The sequence below is a fragment of the Eretmochelys imbricata genome, chromosome 27 (genome assembly GCF_965152235.1).
Source record: "Eretmochelys imbricata isolate rEreImb1 chromosome 27, rEreImb1.hap1, whole genome shotgun sequence".
Taxonomy (NCBI): domain Eukaryota; kingdom Metazoa; phylum Chordata; order Testudines; family Cheloniidae; genus Eretmochelys; species Eretmochelys imbricata.
In genome coordinates this window covers 11737833-11759667 of record NC_135598.1, presented here as the reverse complement: position 1 = coordinate 11759667, position 21835 = coordinate 11737833, and the positions used below count along the sequence as shown (strand labels likewise).

At 55.3% G+C, this 21835-nt stretch overlaps 1 protein-coding gene across 1 annotated transcript in view; it reads left to right on the top strand.

The window, feature by feature from the left end:
- The window catches only part of SRCIN1 (SRC kinase signaling inhibitor 1), a 95798-nt gene that overhangs the window by 38733 nt on the left and 35230 nt on the right, over window positions 1–21835 (top strand). The window lies entirely within an intron of this gene.

Here is a 21835-nt window from a genome sequence, read left to right as displayed (position 1 = left end):
CTGTGCTTGCTGGAGCAAGCTGAGTTCTGTCCCAAATGCCCACCACCTGCAGCATAACATCAGCTAGGAAGTCCTGTGTGGGCAGAGGTTTGTTCATGTCTGGCGTGGGTGTGGGACTCCTGGAAGCGTTTCCCGTTCCGCTGGTGGACTGGAGACTCGAGGCGTTTGCCTAACCAATCCTATACGCAGCAGTGCTATTTACTCGTAGGAGACAGGCAAATACCAAGCAGGTTTAGCTCCTGTAATCCTGCCACTCCTGCTCCTGAATGCAATAAATGTTCATTCCCATGCCCTCCTGCTGGCCTTTCGTCTCTGCTGTGCTGCTCAGGCTGTTGGGGAGACAGGCTTTTATTGCAGGATATGTGGGAGGTTATTCTAAAAAGGTGAGGATGTTTGGGTGCAGCCACGTGACTCACGCCCCAGCTGGCCTGAGGGGCGCCCCGCAGTGGGCCACAGCGCACTGCCCATGGATGCTTGGGGGAGCAGAGGTGGGGACGGGAGAAGTTTTCCCCTAGCGCTTGCCAGCCTCTCTGAGGTGGAGGGGCTCATGGCAATTTGGGGCTTTCCTGGGGTGGGTGGGGAGGAATCCCCACCAAATAGGGCAGCAAGGTTGGTGCTATGGGTCTCCTGCCCAGGGCCCGACCTAGCACCAGAACAGAGGAAGCCCAGAGGAGGGGACAGTATATATGATTGAGGGGGCTAGATCCTCAGTATCCTGTGGGGGCCAAACCCCCAGCCATGCCCCAGGAGTGGGTCTGAGTGTGCTTGCCAGCCCAAGTCAGGGGCTGCCCGCCCCCCTCCCGACTTTTTCTCTGATTTCTGGGCATCCCCCGGTAGGCTGCGGCAATTTGCTGTTTTGGGGGGCTGAAGCTCTGTGAGGCAGTGTCCCTGGAGAGCAGAGAGCTTTAATGAAGCCTCAGCTTAACCCAGCGGATGTAGGAACCTGCCAGGGTAAATGTCGACTGCGGAGACAGTGGCAGCCGAGGCTGTAATGGATTAGAAGCCTTAGAGTGAGCCGCGGTCTCCTAGCACGCCTGGTGCTGGCTGCGGATGTGACCGGCCTGGCCAAGTGCACTGGGCAATCCCGCCGGGCTGGGAAGCAATGCCATGGGGTGGCAGCCTGCCTGCCCCAGCCTTGCAGGATGAACAGCCTGGGGATGCGGGATTCTCTCACAGCTATCATCTTTACAGAAGAATCAGTGATTCCCGAAAGCTCCGTCCCCTCCCTCCCTCCCCCAGGGATTGGTGTGTGGGGCTGGTATGTCGTGCCGTGGGATAGGAGCCCAGGTCTGGGGTATCTCCACACGCACCAACACGCACATCGCTAGTGCCAGGACCTTGCCATTCCCCAGGGCAGGTTAGGGGCCAGTGTCTGTTGGTATCTACTCCCACTGGATGGGAATCCGGGTCTGTGATTCCCCCACCCCACACTGGGGGGCCAGGGTGTCTCCCTTCTGCTGCATGTCCCCCACGAGGCCGTCTCCCTGAGCACCCTGGAGGAGTCACCAAGCCAGGCTCTGCTCCCTTGGGGACCCCGTTCCCTCTGATCTGGCTCATCCCCAGGGGTCATGAGTGCAGGCCGGGGCATCTCCCCTCTCTGCTCGTTCCCCGCTGAGGGCACTTGCTGGGCTCATGGGGAGCGAGCTGAGAGATGTGTCAGGAGAGAAGGGGAGGGCACCCCAATAAAAAGCTCTTCTGGGGCAGAGTCTGTGGGGCTCCCAGCGGGGACATGTGCCCCTGGACTCAAGGAGAGGGAGTGAGTCAGGAGGAGCGGGGAGCTGTTGGTTTGGCGATTATCACTGTGATCAGAGGGGCCATGGCAGGTCCAGGCCAACTCCTCTCCTCTCCCTCCTTCTCCCTGTGCTTGGCACTGCTTCCCACCTGCCGGATCTGGACTGCAGCAGCATCAGGAGAGACCGCTCTGCCCCGAGAACCCTTTTTGGGGATGGCCTTGCAATCGGGGGCGGGGGGGGGGCAAGCACCAGTGGCTCCCCCTTCGAGTCCTTTAGCTGGAGAGGCTGCGTGAGGATGTTGCTGCCCTCTCTGGTCCTGCTGCGGGACCGGGAGATGGGCATCGGACCTGAGTTAGTTTGTCAAGCGGTTGCCTAGTGTCTGAGGCCGGGCCTGCTTGGGGGCCCATGTCGGTCTTGGTGTGGGGGCCCCCCTTGCTGCTCTCTGACTAGAGAGGCCCCTGTAGTCGGCTCTGGGCTGGGGAATGCTAGGGCAGCGAGCTCTGGGCTGCCATGCACCGGTCAAGACCGAGGCCTGGCTGATTCACAGGCCTGAGGTTTTGCCTTCTGATGAGGCTGGACCAGCTCAACAGCAACCCCTCCAGGGCATGTTGGGAGCGGCACTGATGGGCTTCTGAAGGGGAATCCCAAAGCATCCTCCCCTGGGCAGGGCAGGTGCAAAGATGGCAGCCTGGGAGGCAGGGGACTGCAGTGCTGCAGGATTCAATCGCGGTGCCCTCACCCTCCAAAGTGCCAAGCCACTGCTGGGGAGAGCAGGCAGTGGCCTGCGGAACAACCCCCTCCTGAGCAGGCGGGTCGCGATCCGTGGGGATGGAGCTGCTGTCCAGCCCTGGGCCACCCGCCCGCGGCTGTGAAGGTCCCATCACCAATACGCACTAAGGTGGCAGGGAACCAACTGCTGTCAATATTCATGAGGCTGCAGAGAATCAAGGCTTTTAAATATTCAGCAGGTAGGCAGAGGAGTGAAGGGCTGCAGGTACCCGCCAGGCAGGGGCTTGGTACACAGAGGGGAGCTAGCAGCCCCCTGTGCTACCTACCAAGAGGACTTAGAGGGCTCCGGTGGGAGCAGGGAGACTGGGAATCCCAAGGCTGGAGTGACGCTTCTCATTCTTTATATCTCTCCTGCTCTCTCTCTCTCTCTCTCTCTCTCTCTCTTTTTCTGGGGTTTGTTTTTATTTAATTTTCTCTCTTGCTTTTGTTCTTTATTTTTCGCTGTTTTTCTTGTTTCTCTTTTTATCTCATTATTTCCCTCTTTCCTTCTTGTTCATTTTCTATTTCCCTCTTTCCTTCTCTTTTCTCCCTCTTTTCTTTCCTGTTCCCGTCCTTCCCTCCCTCCCTCTCCTCTGCTGGAGAGCCGAGCACTTTGCCTGTGCATTGGCAGAGATTAGCGTGGACTTCAGTGCTATCAGGACCCTTGTTTCAGGGGTAACCTCTTCAATAAATACCTGGTGGGGCCTCTCCAAGGCTGGTAAGTCCCTGCCTAGCTCCCTCTCACATCTGGCTCCCAGTGGCAGCCCGCACACATCTGTTTGCCGAGGCCCAAGGAGTTAGTCAAGGGGTCCGGTTTAACCACTAAGCCGATTTTAGCATTAATCCAGTTAACATTGAGATCAGGATTAATTCTGGGTTAATCAGGATAATCCTGACAAAATGTTGAGCATTAGACATTGGATGAATTATTAATTCGGCAGCGAGACCCAGCTGGGGGATAGGAGGTGGGTGAGGCTGTGATCTGGAAGGGGTGAGAAGGGGGAATGTTGAAGCCAAACTGAGAGCTTTAGAAACCACCCAAGGGGGGACGTCTTCTAGGGATCACCCTCTGCCCCCAAACTGGAATGGGCCCTGCTCAGAACACCCCTGAACTGCAGGGCTCTTTGGACTCCCCTGGGCTGCAGCCTGGGGCCCATCTGGAGATGTTGTGGGGGAAACTCTGCCTCCTGATTATTTCTCTTTCCCATTCCTCTTGTGCGCTTCCTGGTCCCATCCAGGGCAGGAAGTAACGATGTTCTCACTTATTACGCAGTGTGGCAGTGAAGCCATCACGCATGGTCCACTGAGATCAAACCCAGGCCTCTCCACACGGAAAAGCCCCAGCCGTTGTCACGGGAGCGAAGAGAACATTTGATTTTGGTGGCAACTGAGGTTGGGTGTGATGGCAAAATTGCTGCTGACCCCTCCGTGAATGTTTTCTATGGCATCTCCTCCCCAAGGGGTCACCAGTTACCGAGCTGTGGCCATAGGGGTATTTGCTGCACTGCAGAATCTAGCCCCTCAATATTCCATGCAGGCAGTAGGGGTAGAACTCAGGTCCTGCTGCTCCAAATGCCCAGCCCCCCCCCCCCAGCACTTGAGCTAAAGGAGAATTTCTGTTAGCAGTATAGGGTCCATGACCCACAATGGAGAGGTTCAGATTTCAGCCACGACAGGGCAGTGGTGTGTGTATATATCAACCCTGATCTCAAGGGTATTTACGCTCCCAACTTCCAAAGTTAAGAGCCTAAATACTGGTTCATTCATGACACTGTGCATACCCCCACTGAAATGCGGCCACCTCTGGTGTGGGAGTAGCTGGCACAAAGCACACTGCATAAAGGTGCAGAGAGGTTTAGACCACCAGGTTCACTTCTCAGTTGTCGTCCCCTGGGAGAGGCCGGCTCACCAGCTCTGGGACATGCAGGAGGAGGGTCGCACCTGCAGTAAATGGCTAGAGAGCTCGGATGTCCCCTCTCCAGATGTGTCCTGATGTCAGTGTTTGAGCAGAGGCTGGGAGGTGAGTAATGAGATGGCACATCTGGCGCTTAAGCCTCTGGTCCTTGGCTTTCCTTCTGGAGGTGGCGTTTCTAGGACAAAAAACGCAAGCTGTTGATCCCAGCCCAAAGGAGGGGGTGTGCATACGGGGTGACATCCCCACCCTGGTCACAGGCATCCGCTGGTGTCTAGGAGGGAGGTTTTGGTTTTGAAAGCTGGGCAAAAGCAGGGGAACTGTATTCCCTTAGGAGCCGCCTTCAAATGAGAAAGACCAGGAGAGAGACAAAGAATGAGAAGTTTGACTCCAGCCTTGGGCTAGTGTTTTGGTCTGTGTCACAGCAAAAGAGAGTTTTGAGGAGGGATTTGAAGGAGGCCCACAAGGTGGCTTTGCAGCTGTTTAGGGGGAGTGACCCCCAAGCCTGAGGGGCTGCAGGGGGGAGAGCACAAAGGTGCTTGTTTGAAAACGGGTCAAATGGGAGATGGAGGCGGGGATCACGAGCCCACTGGAGGCGAGCAGCATTGGCAGCTCCATAGCAAATGCAAAATGCAAGCGGGGGGTGGGCCGTGAAAACCTAGCCCTTCGTGGCCGTGTCTGGGATACGGATACCACTTTGCCAAGACCTGGACCCCCAAGTCATTTCACACAGTTACCCAAACAGACAGCAGCACCTTGGACAGGGCGGGAGGTTTCCAGCGACCTTTCGATGAGGAATGCATCCGATGAAGTGAGCTGTAGCTCACGAAAGCTTATGCTCAAATAAATTGGTTAGTCTCTAAGGTGCCATTAGTACTCCTTTTCTTTTTGCGAATACAGACTAACAGGGCTGCTACTCTGAAACCAGGCTTGTTCAGGCTGCGTCCCAGCTGTGCCGAGATCTCCCAGCTCCCCGTCACTCCCATCCCTTTGCATTCTCCGCATGCTGAGCGGCCGTGCCTTCAAAGCAAACCATCCCCAACACCCAGGGAGAGGATGTCTCTGGGAGTGAGATTTCACACCACGTCAATATCTTCTTTTCAAATGCACGAAACCGAATAGCCTCTGGCCTGGGTTGGCTGGGGCAATCCGGGCAGGAGCAGCAGGGGATTCACAGCTGGGGTGTCAGTGTAATGGCTTTTCCAGGTGTCGAGGGGAGGGGTGCCCAGCAGCTGTTTTTTCCATCCCTTTTGTGCTCTGAAACCCTGCTCAAAATGCCACTTAACTAGGGAAAATATACAGGCTGGGAGGAAATAAAAAACCTGGCCGTGGATGTGTGGATATTAACATTCCGCTCTTTTCCCTCCTTACAATGGTTTGCAAATATTGACCCACTAATCCTGCATGCCCTAAACCCGCTGGTGCGTAAGTGCCACCTCGGCAGAATGGTGTCGGAACTGCACAGCTGTGTGTCATAGTCTCCAAGCTGCTGCTGGAGAGTCTCCTCCAGCTCAAGCAGGTTGAGGGTCTGCGCTTTGAGCGCAGGAGGGTTCGAGTGCTCTCGGTGAAGTTCCCGGCGGCCACGCGGGGTTGTTGCAGCATTACCATCCTTGTGTTACCAATGGGGAATCAAAGACCCAGGGTTTGGAACTGTGCTCAGATGACTGGAACGTGCCTGTCTAGCTAAGGTACTTATTTGGAGCCTCTCACAATCGCTGATATATTGTTTGCCCTCACAACCTCCCTGGGAGGCAGGGCTGGGCTGTGTCCCCATTGGACAGGGGGAATTGAGGTACAGCAAGGCTACGGGCTTGCCTACACTATGGGGACTCAGTGGCAATAACCCCACAGCGTAGATGCAGCGGGCAGCAGCAGAAGAGGGTTTTTCTTTGCTGTAGGAACTCCACTTCCCTGGGCAGCAGTAGCTAGGTTGACAGATGCGTTTGTCCATCGACCAAGCCGTGTCTACACTGGGGGTTAGGTCGGCTTAGCTGTGCCAGTCAGGGGTGTGGATTGTTCACCCCTCTAGGGGATGTAGCTACATCAGTCTAAACTTTAAGTGTAGACCAGGCCTTAGCCCACATTTACCCACCAAGTCTGGGGCACAGCAGGGAACTGAACCCAGAATCTCCTGAGAGCCAGGTGGGTGCCCTGGCCCTCGGGCCATCCTTTCCTTCCTGCTCTGGCTCCTTTCCTGGGGTTAGCAGAATCATTTTTCTCCTTGGGCACCTCATGGCATGAGCAGAATGCTGCCTGACCTGCTTCCAGCCGCAAGAGATGAAAACTCCCATGGGCCAGGCTACTGGAAGAGCGGAGCAAGGGATTTCAAAAGCAAACGGGGACCAAAGGAGGGGGAGCCAGGGGACATTCGATTACCCGATGGAAGTGGGGCAGGTGATCTGGCTGGAAGAGAGCAAAGATGGATTTGGGACAGCGTCTGCGCCTTCGTTTTAACTCCTACCTCTGACATGCTGAGCGCGAGACCAGGCTGTAAATGTTGTTAGTGGTCCAGTGGCACCTGATCCCAACCAAGACTAGGGCTCTGTGGTGCAAGGTGCTGTACAGACACAGACCCTCTCCCAAGAGCTTGCCGTCGGAGAGGCAACAGCAGCACAAACTTGGCCAGGTAAGAGGCAGAGCTCGGAGCAGAAGGCAGGTCTCCTGTGCCCTAGTCACTGGACCACAGTGCCCCCCAAAACCCCTCTCTGAGTAATGTGCCTGGATCGGTGGCTTCTGGGAGGCTAGGTGCTAGGCCACAGACCCATCCCTTGAGGTTTAGCCACGTACTGAGCTTCCAGACAGATCTTTTCTGTGAAGCCATGGAGAGACGAGCAGAGCTGGAGACAGGTCTGTTCTTGTCATCTCTAGAAGGGCCCAATGCTCCAGGGAGGCTGAGCTCCTGGGTCTCCTTGCAGGGCGAGGACACTCAGAGCCTCACCAGATGGGTGGGGGACATAGTCAGATGCTGGCTTTGCTGACGGAAAGGGGATTATGGGGAGTTAATCTCACTCAGCGTCCGAGCTGGGGCCGGAAAGTGTTTTTATCTACTCGGGAAATAACTGGTTGCGCCGTGGGGCCTGGCTGGGCCTGCCAGCTCCGTGCTGTCTGCTTGCAAAGCATGGACAAAGCAGAGCCCATTCTCGTGGGCTGCTGCCTGCGTCCGGACCCCGGCAGTGGAGACACAAAGAGTACCAAAGCTAGATACGTTCGCTGGGCAGCGGCTGATGGAGCAGAGTGGCTGGCTGGGCCCTTTAAAGGGCTCCATCCATCCACGTAGGGGCGATTTATTGCCAGCCCAGCTGTCTTGAACGCATTCCAGGCCATTATCTCTGCAAAATGTGACCGAATGGAGCATGCAAAGGGGAGTTTGGGGACGGGCTGCTCCAGGTCTGCCATCCCCAGCCCTCCGCAGCAGCTGCTTTCCCCTCTCACCGCGGCTTGGCCCAGGCCCAGCCACTGGATCCAGCCTGGGGGCTTTGCCTGACACCTGGGGTCTTCGGGGGTGAGACCCGAGGAACCCTGGTACGGCAGCATCCGCATGAAAAGGGCTCGTCTGTTCCGGATCAGAGTCAGGTCTGAGTCACCCCTCGCTGCTTCGGGTGTGGGGAACTCTTGGGGCTAGCCATGTGGGGGCTGCTGCTAGGGGCTGGGATCCCAGCGACTCTGCTGTGACTGGCTGGGCTGGGGGAAGACAGGGACTGAGATTGGGAACCAACGTGTGTGTGTGTGTGTGTGTGTGTGTGCGTGTGTGTGTAAAAGGAGGTTTTTGCGTACTGTTTAGTTTTCCTTTTATTGCTAATTTAATTCTCAACAGCTCTGAGATACATGTGAGGGGGCAGAATCTGTGGGGGATCCCCCCCAAGGTCCAGCAAAAACTGGTTCTCCAGTAGAGTCGGGCTCCATAGCTACCGGGTGCCCCCAAAACTGTCCTTAGCACCTGCACCGGGAGAGCCGGATTAGGACTGGCTCATCAGAGGCGAGGACGGGAGTGCAGGTGTCACTATCACCTGGGCCGATCCTTTCGCTCCATCTCTCTGGCTCTGTTCGGAGCACGGGCCTTGCTGCCTGCCATTGGGACGTGCATGGAAACGCTGAAGCAATGGGACCTCCTGGCACTGAAATGGTACCGTCCCAACCAGCAGCTTGTGCTGGTCTGTGACCGGCTGTCTCCCGTCCTATCTCGGGGAGGCAGTCGTTCTCGCTGTTGGCATTGATCGTAGGATCCCGGGGCAGCCCAGTTAGCCCCTCGCTGGGATGAACAGGGTGCCAGCCCCACTCGGAGCTCTTGGCCCAGGCTCTCGGCAGGCTCTGTGGCAGTCCCGCTCGGGTCTCATTGCTGAGCGTTTCCTTTGCAACCGTGCCAGCTAGAGACTGGCATTTGGGGGTAAATGAAAACTCAGGTTCTGGAGGACAAGGTGGCAGCTCGGAGAGGTGCCGCTATGCAGTACGGGCACGTGCCAACTGCTCCTGAGCCCTGGGTTGGTCCTGGTTGGGCAGGTTCAGCAATTGCCAATTGGGACAGCCCGGATGGGGGTCAGAGGGGAGGAGCGGGGAATGTGTGCCGAAGGGCAGTCCCGCATTGCTTTGCAGTCTGGGCATCTGCCCCCCGGGCGCGTGCCCCTCCCATGTGCCCTGCAGGACCAGGCTGGAGCGAGGTTGGCTAGAGTGTAGTAACTGGGAGCAGGCCGCTTGTAACTGAAAGGGAAACCAAACCCGGCGGAGCGAATGGGAGCTGGCAGCCAGCGGGGTTGCGGTGGGGTTCTTGCAGATCCCCCCAGTGCTGTTCCTGGGGGCCGGGATTGCAGCATGTGCAGTGCTGGGGGTGGGAGGACCGGGCTGGCTAAGCCTTGGGGAAAGGGTCTCGGTGTGGGCGTGGCAGTGAGGGTGGGACCCGGGCGTGGCAGTGGGGCTGGGACATGCCAGCCTCTTGTGCCTGGCTCGGAAGGAGCTCAGAGCCTTCTAGCTCTGCTCTACCTGTCCCTCCCCATCCCCAACTCCAGCCCGCATCAGCCTCTGGCTCCATTGTCCTCCCCATCAACCTCTAAACCTCATCACTGCTTCCCGCCCCGGCCCCGCCTGCACCCTCCCCCAATCCCTAGCCCGATGCTGCCCCTTATGCACGGAGCAGCTTCCCTCCAAACCCTTCTGCAGTCATCTAGGTGACAATGCCCCCCGCGCCTCCCTGCATCTGTCTCCCCAAGTCCCCTGTTTCTCTGACTCACCGGGGAGCGTAAAGCTCTTTGTGGCCTGGACTTCGGCTTGGCTGGGTTTAGGGCCACGTGTGCTTCCCAGTGCCCTGGATCTGGGCTACTTCCGGGGTATCAAAAATGGGTGAGGAGACAATACCGAAGCGGTGTGGCTGACAAGCCTGATGATCTGTGTCCCTCTATGCCCCCCTCCCCCATCGCTTGAGCTGGCGGGACAATCCCATGCCCCACCTATCCCCATTTATCCCCCCCAGTTGCACCTGAATTCACAGCCTCCCCCCACAAGTCTCCTCCACCCGTTTGGGGGCCTATCTCCGTTCCTCCAGCACGGCCTGTTTAACACCAGAAAGCTGGCAAGGGCTGTATCCGCCATGGCGAAGAGGGGAGCAGGGCTGGGGGTAGGAAAAGGAGGGAAGGGGCTGGGAGGGATGCAGGAGGAGAGAGGCATCCTTATCTAGCCAGGCAGATAGAATGAAGTTGTTTCTTAGCAGACAAGCAAGGAATTGTTGGAGGTTTTGGAAGCTAAGAGAATTGCTTAATTGTATCTTTTCTTTTTTTTTTTTTTTTTCAACTCTGGGAAGAAAAAAAAGATAAAAGCGGCCCCCTCTCCCTTTGCATTAGAGGCTTAAACAGCAGCGAAGCCAGTGGGGCAGGAGGAGACCAGGGTGGGAGAATTCTCTCTCTCTCCCCACCCCGCACGGGCCAGGTGTGTAGGGGGGAGCATTGCCGGTGAATTACACAGGCCCTTTGTTAACTCAATTCCTTGGGAGAATAACAGCCAAGGACTTCTCTACCCTTGGAAATTTGCCGAACTAGCTATTTCTAGAATAATAATTATTTTATTCTGGTAAATTTCCAAGTGTAGACAAGCCCTCCTGCTGCTCTGCTACCCCAGGCCCCCAGTAAGTGAGCTGAACCTGGAGAGGAAGGTGGGTCCAGTGGTTAGTGACCCCTGGGAACTTTGAAGACCCAGGAGCAAGGCCCTACTCTGCCACGGACTTCCTGTACAGCTGTGGGTGAGTGATTTAGTCTCTCTGAGCCTCAGTTCCCCACCTGGAAGATGAAGATGATAATATCTCTGTTCCTCACAGGGGTGTAGTGAATGTGCTCAGATAGAGCTTGTGCATTCTCTGTACAGATCGCACACCCTTGTCTACAAGGAGTAGCCTGGGGCCCCCCCGTTTCCTGATGTCCGCCCTCTAATGCTAACTTCTGAGAGAATTGCCCTGTGTGGTTAGACTGTGGAACTCACCGCCACAGGATGCAGCTGAGGCCAAGAATGTAGCAAGGTTCCAAGAGGGCATGGATAATCAGCATATGCGGAGTTAAGACAGTTAATGCAGAAAGAAAATGTTAAACATCCTGCTTTGTGGCTCAAGCCAATCTCTGTTAGGGATCAGAAGGAGGCCTGTGTAAGGGGCAGATTATCCCACCTCTGCCCACTGTGGGGTTCTTACCCGTTCCTCTGAAGTAGCTGGTTCTGCCTGCTTTGGGAGACAGGGTTACTTCAGCTTGCCGTATGCCTCAGTTTCCCTTTCTGTAAAATGGGGAGAACACCTATTTAATTACAGAGTGCTTTGAGATCCTTGGGCAGAGGGCAGCTCTTAGATCCCCTTCTTCTCCCCTCTCTGACAGCCTGGAGGCTGGAAAGAGAGGGACCGGGGGTCTGGGCCAGGGGTGACGGTAGAGGAAAGAGTTGTATTTTGCTTCCCATCCATTATCCCAGCCTTGCAGCTTCGGGTGTCCAGTGTGGGGTTAGAGATGGGAGCGAGGGTGCCTGGGAGTCGCCCTTCAGCCTGGTACATTACAGTGGGACAGTGCTGCAGCTGACGGCACGAGGCAGAGTGGCAATGGGCAAGCCGGGCTCCAAGTGCCAGGGCAGTTGTGTGTGTGCCTCACTCCTGCTCCTCCAATGAACAGCAAAGCAAGGTCAGCAGTCCCCACCGGCAGCCTCTCCCAGCAGCTGCAGGCTGTGGGGCGGGACTCCTGTCCATCTGTCCACCCAGCGCCTGGCAGATCTTTGTGCAGTGATCGACTCCCTACCACCCCAAGGGGAAAATCCAAGCCAGGGACACGCGGGCGACACCAGGGCCTGGCACAACATGCCGTTCCTTGGCCCTGCACTTCTCAGCTCATCTGTCCGCCTGTTTGTCAGCCTCCCTCTGGGGCTGTCACACTCCAGGGAAATCTGGCCTGTCTGGAGCAGCTGTGAGATCTGCTGGCCAAGGAGGAGCAGGCTGCTAAATGGCCATTTCTCCCTTTTGGGGGTCAGACTGCAGGGGGGAAGGCGCTGGGCTGGCTCCGCAATCGGCTCTCCCAGACAGCATAGCAGGGGTCAGCCCTGGTGGGCCACAGCTCCCCTTTCGTGCCCTGCCTTGGCCTCTCTTCTCCAGGTTCCCACACTCCGCTCACAGGGGCGGATTCATCCTGCTGCCCTTGCTGCCTTCCTGGCTTCAGGAAGTCTTTCCTCCCTGCTCCTCTTGTTCCCCTTCCCAGCCTCCCTGGCACTTCCTTCCTCTCTCTCTCCTTCCCGCCTGCCTTTCCGCACCCGCCCTGCACCCCCAGGGGCCTGGCGGACGCTGGGTCAGTCCTGACTCCTTGCTGGGGGAGGACTGAGGAGCTGGCGTGTGTGTGTTTTCTCCGCCGTCACACGCAATAATCTCCCTGACCTTGGTGCCTCCGCCAGAGATCCTCTGCCCGGCAGCGCTGCCCTCTGGAAGGCTAAGCGCTGCTTGGGTTTCCGCTCAGTGCAGCCCGCTGGCGTCAGACCCTCCCCAGCAGCAGCTGGCAGGTGGCCTTGACCAAACAGGCCATGGTTTTGCTTAGAGGCAAGTCTGTGCCCTGCCCTTCCTTGTCCGCTCTAGCTCGATGCTTCTCAAATGCACAAGAACATGCCATCTCTGTCGTGGTGGTGGGGCGCAAGGCAATGCCAGGGCCCTGGAGAGCCCCGGTTTGCACAGGGTTAATTAGATGGCTGTTCCCGTTCCCGTGAGGTAACAGTTTGGCAGGCAGCTGTAAGCCCAGCTAAAGCCCTGTCTCTGGGCTGTGCGGCAAATGAAAGGCAAGATGCTACCTCCTTTACTTTCCGTATAGTGCTCTGGAATTAAAATCTCTACCGCAGCCCCCGCCATCCCCGCAGTGTGTAGCTCCACGGTACAGCATCGCTGGGGTAGAACGCACCCTCAGCACAAAAGCAGAGCCGCGCCCGCCCCCCCCTTCCCCGGGGGGATGCAGTGGGACCTAGTAGCCCTGGGGTGGAATGCATGCTCAGCAATAAACAGGTCATCTCCCAGCAGGTCGCTGGCACAAGAAAGCCAAGGGCTGCTGAAGCGCTGGTGGTCACAGGGGCTGGCTCGCAGACGGGATCAGCACCCACAAGTGAGGCTGGACTCTCCGAAGGACTCGGCCCGTCGGATGCTGAAAATGTCATGGGGGGAGCTGCAGGGAGGCTGGGGTGTTTACAGGTGTTTAGGTTCCTGACTCCCATTGATTTCAGTTGCTTTACAAATCTGGCCCTGAGTCCTTTGGAAAATCTGGCCTGGCTGTGGGTGCTGAGCCCCTGAAAACCTGCCCCCCGGGTGTAAATTAGCATGATCCCACTTATCTAAAGCAGGAGGTAACTGACGCCCCAGCCTTGTGCGTGGGGGTGAATTTCATCCCAAACTCCCACAGCACTTTTTGGTGTACCTAGTGCCCTGATTTCCTCTCGGGGAATTGAATTCTCTCAGCCGACATTCCCCCCCACCCCACCCCCTGCAGTTCACTCTGCATCAGCCAGCGAAGTGACTAGCTGTGTGCACTCCTGTGTGAGAGCATGCACGTAAGGATAAATAACCGCACCGCTCTGGTAGCAAGGCCAGAGGCAGCTTTGAAATGTGCTAGGCAGGTAGATAAGCTTTTCCCTCGCCTTTGGGATGAAAGGCACTCAATAAAAAGAAGGGGAAGATGATGATTATGCCATGTTCAGCACTTGGCAGGCGACCCTTTCCTGTCTCACCACTCTGGGATCCCACGTGATATAGGAGCACTGTAATAATCATGTCCAGCTTTTATGTGGAGCTCTTCGTCAGGTGTGGGCTTGAAGCAGGACTCGCCAAGGGAGGGCCTCTGGCCTGTGTCAGACCAAATGGGCATAATGGCCCCTTCTGGGCTCACCGGTGATAGATCTCAAAGCACTTTGCAGGTGGGGAAACTGAGGCACCGGATGGTTCAGTAATTTACCTAAAGTCAAAAAGAAAAGGAGTCCTTGTGGCACCTTAGAGACTAACCAATTTATTTATTGGTTAGTCTCTAAGGTGCCACAAGGACTCCTTTTCTTTTTGCGAATACAGACTAACACGGCTGTTACTCTGTTACCTAAAGTCGCCCGGCAGAGCTGGGAATAAAGCCCTGGAGTTCCAGTCCAGTGTTCGATCCACTAGGCCACAGTGCCTCTACTGCAGTGTGTTTCCAACGTGAAAGCTTCTGCTCCCAAGTATATATTGTCCCCCCTGCACGATAGCTGAAGCCTGATTCCCCCGAGGTAGATCAGCCCTGCAGAATAGTGCCCGGAATGGCCCCGTTCTCTGGGGGTATTGTGACTTGTTCCCTCTTCCTGCCCCCAGCACCGGCTCGGCCAAGTTGGAAGCAGAGCAAGCGAGTCAGCGCTGTCCTGCTGAGGGCAAGGGGTTCTGCTGGGTGCTGTGAGCAGGGGCACCAGCACAGGTCCCCGAGGGAGCTTTGCGTGCTGCCCCGAATGACTGGCACCCATCTCCCCCACTGCTCCGGAGGGCTGGCACGCCGGCGGAAGTCGGCTGTTTACAAAGTGAGCTGCTCCCCCGTGATCCAGCCCCCGGCCACGTAGACGGGAGCTTTGCTGTTCATTTCGCTAGGGGCACGAGCAGGCCCCCAATAATAACGTGGCTGCATCTCTTTAGACGGCAGCTTAATCGCAGTGCCAAACCATGCTGAGGAGCGGGAGCGAGGGGCGGTGGCATCTGGGAGCAGACAGCTCATTTCCACAGGGGCCAAGGTCTCTGACAAATTGGGGAGGGTAGGCAGCAGCAGACCCTGGCAGCATGTGTTTTAGGCCCTATCCACACGATGTTTGTAGCTGCCTCAGGGGATCAAGTCACAGCAAGCCCCTAAATCCTGCACCCAGCCATCTGTATAACAGCCATTGACTCCAGCCGGGGCAGAATCACCCTGAAAGCCTGGCTGGGCCCAGGGCTCGGGAAGGCAGCTAGGGCCTGTGACCCAAGAAGATACGACAGGGTTGTACCCCGGTGGGTGGGGGAGATCACGGGGTCTCCGGGGCTGCTTTGGAATCTTCACATCAGCTGGTGGCAGGGGTGGAAGCCAGGGTGGGTGGAGGGCTGTCCTTTAATAGATTATCTCATGGCAGGGTCGGTGGTTAGCAAGGCAGAGTAATAAACAGCCGTTCCCTCTGAGTGAATGGGAGGTCAAGGACGGAGCTGCATCACTCTGTAAAGTCGGCGGCAGCTTCTCTCTGCCGGCCTCCTCTCTGTATATCCCAGGTGTGGGATCCACGCCTGGTTCCTGCAGGCGGCTTGGCTCCTGCCCTCGCTCTTGAGTGGGGGTCGCCGCGGCGTGTCCCCCTCTTGGAAAGAGGAGCTCCCAGCAGGGTCCTCCTGCACCCGCCCTGGGCGGTTCAGCCTAGCTGGCTGCTGGCCCTGCCCATGGGGAAGTGCTGTGGGTGCAGTGCAGGGCGTGAATTGATGACGCCCCGTCCCCTGTCCAGCCTGAGCTAAGCAAAGGGCCTTGTCGGGGGTGGAAAGCTAAAGCAGCTGCCGGACAGGAAGGATGGGCGAGAGGTAGGGCTAATAGGGGTCCGGGGGTGTGTGACTGCTCCCCCCCCCCCCCCCGGCAGTCGTTAGGTGTGTGCATGGCACCTTTCATACAGGGTTGGATAGTGAGCTCATGCTGCACTCACCCAGTGGGGCGGCTCCTGCCCTGCGCAGCCAGGCCCACTCTCCTCCCCTTCACACCGGGCTGGGTTTAGGGCTGTGGTGCTGGGGTGGAGGGTGCTACCGCAGGTGGTTGGTGTCCCCTGGGTGGGGCGAGGAGGAGGAGGGGTGCACTCATTGAATAGGGAGGCACCACCAGTGACCCATCACCCGGCTGGCTGCAAAATCTGGCTCCGCCACTGGGCTGTGGTTAAGGCACCAGGTTGGGATCCAGGAGATCGGGGCTCAAGCCTGGCTCCTTGTGTGACCCAAGGCAAGTCACTTTATCTTTGCACCTTGTTGTCCCCTCCCCGCCCCAAGTGACAGTAATAACCCTGCACAGGGGTTCCGCACGGCTTTGTTCGTTCACATTGGCAAAGTGCTTAGGTGTCAAAGCAAGGAGCCGCAGCCGGGCTGCCCCAGGCCCATCTCGGTACCTTCCCCACAAGGGCCCGTTCCTGGTAGCGGCGTTGGGCTTGCATCAGTCGCCCGGCTGTGCGGATAAGGTACAAGTGGAGTAAATGCAGCTGTAGAGGTGACCTGTCCCGAGAGAGGTTGGGAGCCTCGTGTTTCATCATCTAGCTGTGATGTCATAGCCCCAGCATGATGTCATTGGGTCCGAGGTGAGGCTAAGTGAAATCCCCTGGCCTGTGCTAGGCAGGAGGTCAGACTCGATGATGAAAATTGCCCCTTCTGGCCTGGAAATCAATTTAATTTCCAAGCTCCTGTGTTTTTTTTAAAACGGATGGTGTAATTTAGCCTCTTTGGATGGTGTTAATTACTCCGGGTCAATTGAAACCTGGGCAACTGTGGGAAATCAACTCCCCCGGAACAGCTGGATGTACCACGCCCTGCTTGTGATCTCACACCCCCCCCCCCCCCAAATCAACTAATGCCTCCCCGCAGAACTATCTGGACCAATTGTCAAAGCATGTTGGAGCTCACCAGACACCCTGAGCGGCTCCCACACTAAAACCCTTAGCAACAAAGATGCTAGCATAGCAACAGCAATCACTCTGCTAACAAGGCCTGTATTGTCATGCAGATAGAGCACCACAGACATATTTTCCCCCCTTGGTTCAATCTATTTTTATTTTCTTCTCCAGACAAAATAAGCGGGCGGGGAGGGAAGTTCGCTTGGACGCGTGCAAACCCGTCATCCCTCCCTTCAAAGCCTTCTAGAGCCTTGTCGGTTTGACAGTTCGGCCCGGGCTTGGGTTCGCTTTAGGGGAGTCTGGGAGCACCGAGGGGCAGGGAAGGAGCGGAGAGGGGCTCGGGGTGGAAAGCAACTGATGGGCGAGTGGGGGGCCAAGGGGCAGAGAGAAAGAAAGGGACGTATTGCTGGAAAATGACCATCAAGACAGCGACACTGAGCACAGTCAGTGTAGCTGGAGCTTAGGCAAATCATTCCCTGTGACTGTTGCCCGCTCCAGGGGGCAGAGTTAAGGTTGTGTGGGTGTGTACCTTCACTGTGGGAGAACTGCTTCCCCAAGCTGGGCAGAGCCTTCCTCCTCCCTAGTCTAACTCACCTACCTTCGTGAACCATCTTGAGATCTAGGGAGGAGAATCAACAAGTGCTTGGTATTTTATAATGGTGTCTGGAGACCCCAGCTGAGATCAGGGCCCCATTGTGCCAGGCGCTGTACAATACCGAGAGAGACAGTCTCTGCACTAGAGCAGTGGTTCTCAACCCCGGGGTCCACGTACCCACTGGGGGTACGCAGAGGTCTTCCGGGGATACGTCAGCTCGTCTAGATATTTGCCTAGTTTTACAGCAGGCTACATAAAAAGCACTAGCGAAGTCAGTGCAAACTAAAATTTCATGCAGACATTGACTTGTTTCCACTGCTCTATATACTACACATCAAACTGTAAGTACAATATTTATATTCCAATTGATTTATTTTGTAATTATATGGTAAAAATGGGAAAGTCAGCATCTTTTCAGTACAAGTAGGCTGTGACACGTCTGATTTTTGTAAGCAAGTAGTTTTTAAGTGAGGTGAAACTTGGGGGTAGGCAAGACAAATCAGACTCCTCAAAGGGGGCCAGTACTCTGGAAAGGCTGAGAGCCACTAGCCTAGAGAGCTTAAAATTTCAATAGGGAAGCCAGAAACGGAGCATAATTATCTCCAATTTAGAGATGGGAAACAGAGACATCCCAAGATTAAGGTCTGGATCCCCAAAGGTATTTAGGGGCCTAATTCCTGTTGAAACCAGTGGGAGTTAGGAGCTGAATTACTTTTGAGGACCTGGCTCGAAGTGCCCAAGGAGACACAGAAAGTCAGTGGCAGAGCCAGGGACTGAGACCCATCTCCTCAGTCCATGCCTTAATAACTGGAACAGCCTCCATAGCTCTTTAGTAGTGGTGGTATTTACAGCTTAGCTAGAAAAGCGGGCTGGTTGGCTTGCTTCTGAAATGGAATTGGCCTCCAAACGGAAAAAAGCCAGGCCTGATTCTCCACAGCCTTGTGTCTTGTGGCATCACGTACCCTGGCGTGACATGGGCGTGAAATGCTACTCAATGAGAGCCGTGGTAATTTACCATGCCGGTTGCACTCCCCTTTTCCTGGGGTAAAGGACTGCACCAGGGGTGGGGCTGGAGGAAAGGGCGGGGGGAAGTCTTGTGGATTCATCTGGTTTGGAGAGAAATGACGAGAGACGCTTGTAAGCCCTCCGGCTGAGCCAGGGTGGCCCACCTGCTGCAGGAGCAGAGGGGGCACGGGCCTGTGCAGACTCAGTTCTGACTGTGGCCCGAGCGATATTTGTCTTGGGGCAGGAGGAACAGACCAACAACTTGTTCCTGACATGGCCTCTTGAGCGTTATTCGCCCTCTCGCTCGTGAAGATCAATGGGAATCTCAGTCCCGGCCGTCGCCCCGTGCCTCCCACCCCGGTCACAGATTGGATCTCATCCTGTGTACGTGTGCTCGTGAGCAGATAACAAACACGGCGCAGTAAGCCCTCAGCTGTGCTGAAAGGTGCAGCGTGGCCCCAGCAGCCAGCCTGGCCCAGATACGGCTGCCCACTGGGTACCAAATGTCTCTCTCACGCTAAACGCCACAGGGCAGCACAGATACAATCCATCCCAGCGTGCCCAGCACGGCAGCCAGCTTCTGTCCCTCTCCCCGGCGTACCTCTCTTGGGGCCAGGACCAAAGCCCAGATGAGAGACTCCCATTAGCCTCTCAGGCTTTGGATCTGGCCCATTGGCTCCGATCCTGCTCCCAGCCGTCAGGATCAGGCCCTTTGAAGTGAGAAACCGTTTTCTTGCCGTTTGCAGTTTAAAGGCCCGTTTTGCCGACTGTTTTGTCTCAGTGTAAATTACATCCAATTTTCTGGTTTCAGAGTAGCAGCCGTGTTAGTCTGTATTCGCAAAAAGAAAAGGAGGACTTGTGGCACCTTAGAGACTAACCAATTTATTTGAGCATAAGCTTTCGTGAGCTACAGCTCACTTCATCGGATGAATGTTGCATCCGATGAAGTGAGCTGTAGCTCACGAAAGCTTATGCTCAAATAAATTTGTTAGTCTCTAAGGTGCTACAAGTCCTCCTTTTCTTTATCTAATTTTCTGGCAGTTATTTACAGAGAGAATGTTTTCAACCCATAAAACATCCTCATGCCCCAAGATTAATTAAAGTTTCCAATTAATGCCTAATTTAAATGACGATTATGGCTGTTATCATTTCATACTGGGGGGAGGGGTTGGTCTTAAAATAGAGATGTTGCCCCTTTTATGTCCCCTTTCCTGCACCTCAGGGGTGTTTGTTCTGTGTGTTTGATGAGTCTGCTGTTTAAAACCAAGCTTTGCATTCCTGGAGATCAACAGCCAGCCGGTTTCCATATTGAAAGCAGTGGATGTATTGTTCCTTGACTTTAGCAAAGCTTTTGACACTGTCTCCCACAGTATTCTTGTCAGCAAGTTAAAGAAGTATGGGCTGGATGAATGCACTATAAGGTGGGTAGAAAGTTGGCTGGATTGTCAGGCTCAATGGGTAGTGATCAATGGCTCCATGTCTAGTTGGCAGCCGGTATCAAGTGGAGTGCCCCAAGGGTCGGTCCTGGGGCCGGTTTTGTTCAATATCTTCATAAATGATCTGGAGGATGGTGTGGATTGCACTCTCAGCAAGTTTGCGGATGATACTAAACGAGAAGGAGTGGTAGATACGCTGGAGGGCAGGGATAGGATACAGAGGGACCTAGACAAATTGGAGGATTGGGCCAAAAGAAATCTGATGAGGTTCAACAAGGATAAGTGCAGGGTGCTGCACTTAGGACGGAAGAACCCAATGCACCGCTACAGACTAGGGACCGAATGGCTCGGCAGCAGTTCTGCAGAAAAGGACCTAGGGGTGACAGTGGACGAGAAGCTGGATATGAGTCAGCAGTGTGCCCTTGTTGCCAAGAAGGCCAATGGCATTTTGGGATGTATAAGTAGGGGCATAGCCAGCAGATCGAGGGACGTGATCGTTCCCCTCTATTTGACATTGGTGAGGCCTCATCTGGAGTACTGTGTCCAGTTTTGGGCCCCGCGCTACAAGAAGGATGTGGATAAATTGGAGAGAGTCCAGCGAAGGGCAACAAAAATGATTAGGGGTCTGGAACACATGACTTATGAGGAGAGGCTGAGGGAACTGGGATTGTTTAGCCTGCAGAAGAGAAGAATGAGGGGGGATTTGATAGCTGCTTTCAACTACCTGAGAGGTGGTTCCAAAGAGGATGGTTCTAGGCTATTCTCGGTGGTAGAAGTGGACAGGACAAGGAGTAATGGTCTCAAGTTGCAGTGGGGGAGGTTTAGGTTGGATATTAGGAAAAACTTTTTCACTAGGAGGGTGGTGAAACACTGGAATGCCTAGGGAGGTGGTAGAATCTCCTTCCTTAGAAGTTTTTAAGGTCAGGCTTGAGAAAGCCCTGGCTGGGATGATTTAATTGGGGATTGGTCCTGCTTTGAGCAGGGGGTTGGACTAGATGACCTCCTGAGGTCCCTTCCAACCCTGATATTCTATGATTCTATGAGTCATAGCCACATGGCAAGATCCCAGCATTTCCGTGGGTGCAAGACGCAGCAGGATTCGGCAGCATGTCATGTGTCTGTCTTCAGGGACGATAGGAGCAGGACTCCTGGGTTCCAATCCCGGCTTTGACACCAACTCCTCATCAGGGCGTGTCGCATGCTCACTCATTTTGGATGTCCAATTTGAGACACCTGCTTATAAACTCTCTGGGGCGGGGACTGTCTCTGCCTCTGAGCATGTATAACACCTGGCGCAACAGGGCCCTGATTTCAGTTAGGGTCTATACAGCGCCTGGCACACTGGGGCCCTGGTCTCAGCTGGGGTCTATCGGCACTACTGTAATTCAAATCCTATAATGTCCATAGAAAAGGAACCCATTAGTAATGGGAATTCATTCCAAAATCTGTATGGACATTTGCGGAAAAGCTTCCCCTATATTCACCCCAGGGCTGATTAACCAGAGGTGGTCTGCACCTGCAACCCCCTAGGACTTCAGCTACAGCTGTGGGTGCTCAATGCCTCTGCAGAGCAGCTCCGATACAGATCCTCGTGCCGATGGGATCAGCTTATTCCCAGTGTGGGTATATTTCTTTCCCTGGGGATAGTGTGGGGTGCGAAACGCATTGACTTATACGATGCATGTACCTGGTACGCTCTGTTCCTATTAAGTATATATGCACACCGCATGCAGGGTTTACCGATGTTTGTGCAGAAAGCCCCCGCCCGCAGGCTGAGCCTTTCGACTGGGGGTATGTGTTTGGCTGTGTGAAATTGGACTCCTGGCGTATTAAACTTTTACTGCAGTAAACCCAGTCCCATTACTTCAGCCCTGCTCATGCAGCCATAAACCTTGCCGGTGCTTTGCTTCCAGAATAACCTGGGCATTGAAGCTTCCTGGGAGCTAGTTCCTTTGGCGACCCTCCTTTAATGGCTAAAGTTATTCCAAAGCCCCCCAGTTCCATTCCCGTCTTGATTGTAACCGGGGAGATAGAAGGACTCAGAGGAGCTTGGAATGCAAAGGGACTGTCTGTAAATTACATAACACATAACTGGGTAATTTTCAAGACCCCTGGTAACACAGTGTCACCCTGAAACACACATGCAAAACAAAGGAGCTGCTACGGAGGCTTGAGAATGCAGACTGCCCACTCGCACAGAGCGGAGAGAGAGCCGAGATGGTCAGTCTCGTACCTGGCTCAAACAAGAGATCAGGGTGGCCTTGCACTGAAGTGTAGAGTCTGGAGCATCGCCCTGGAC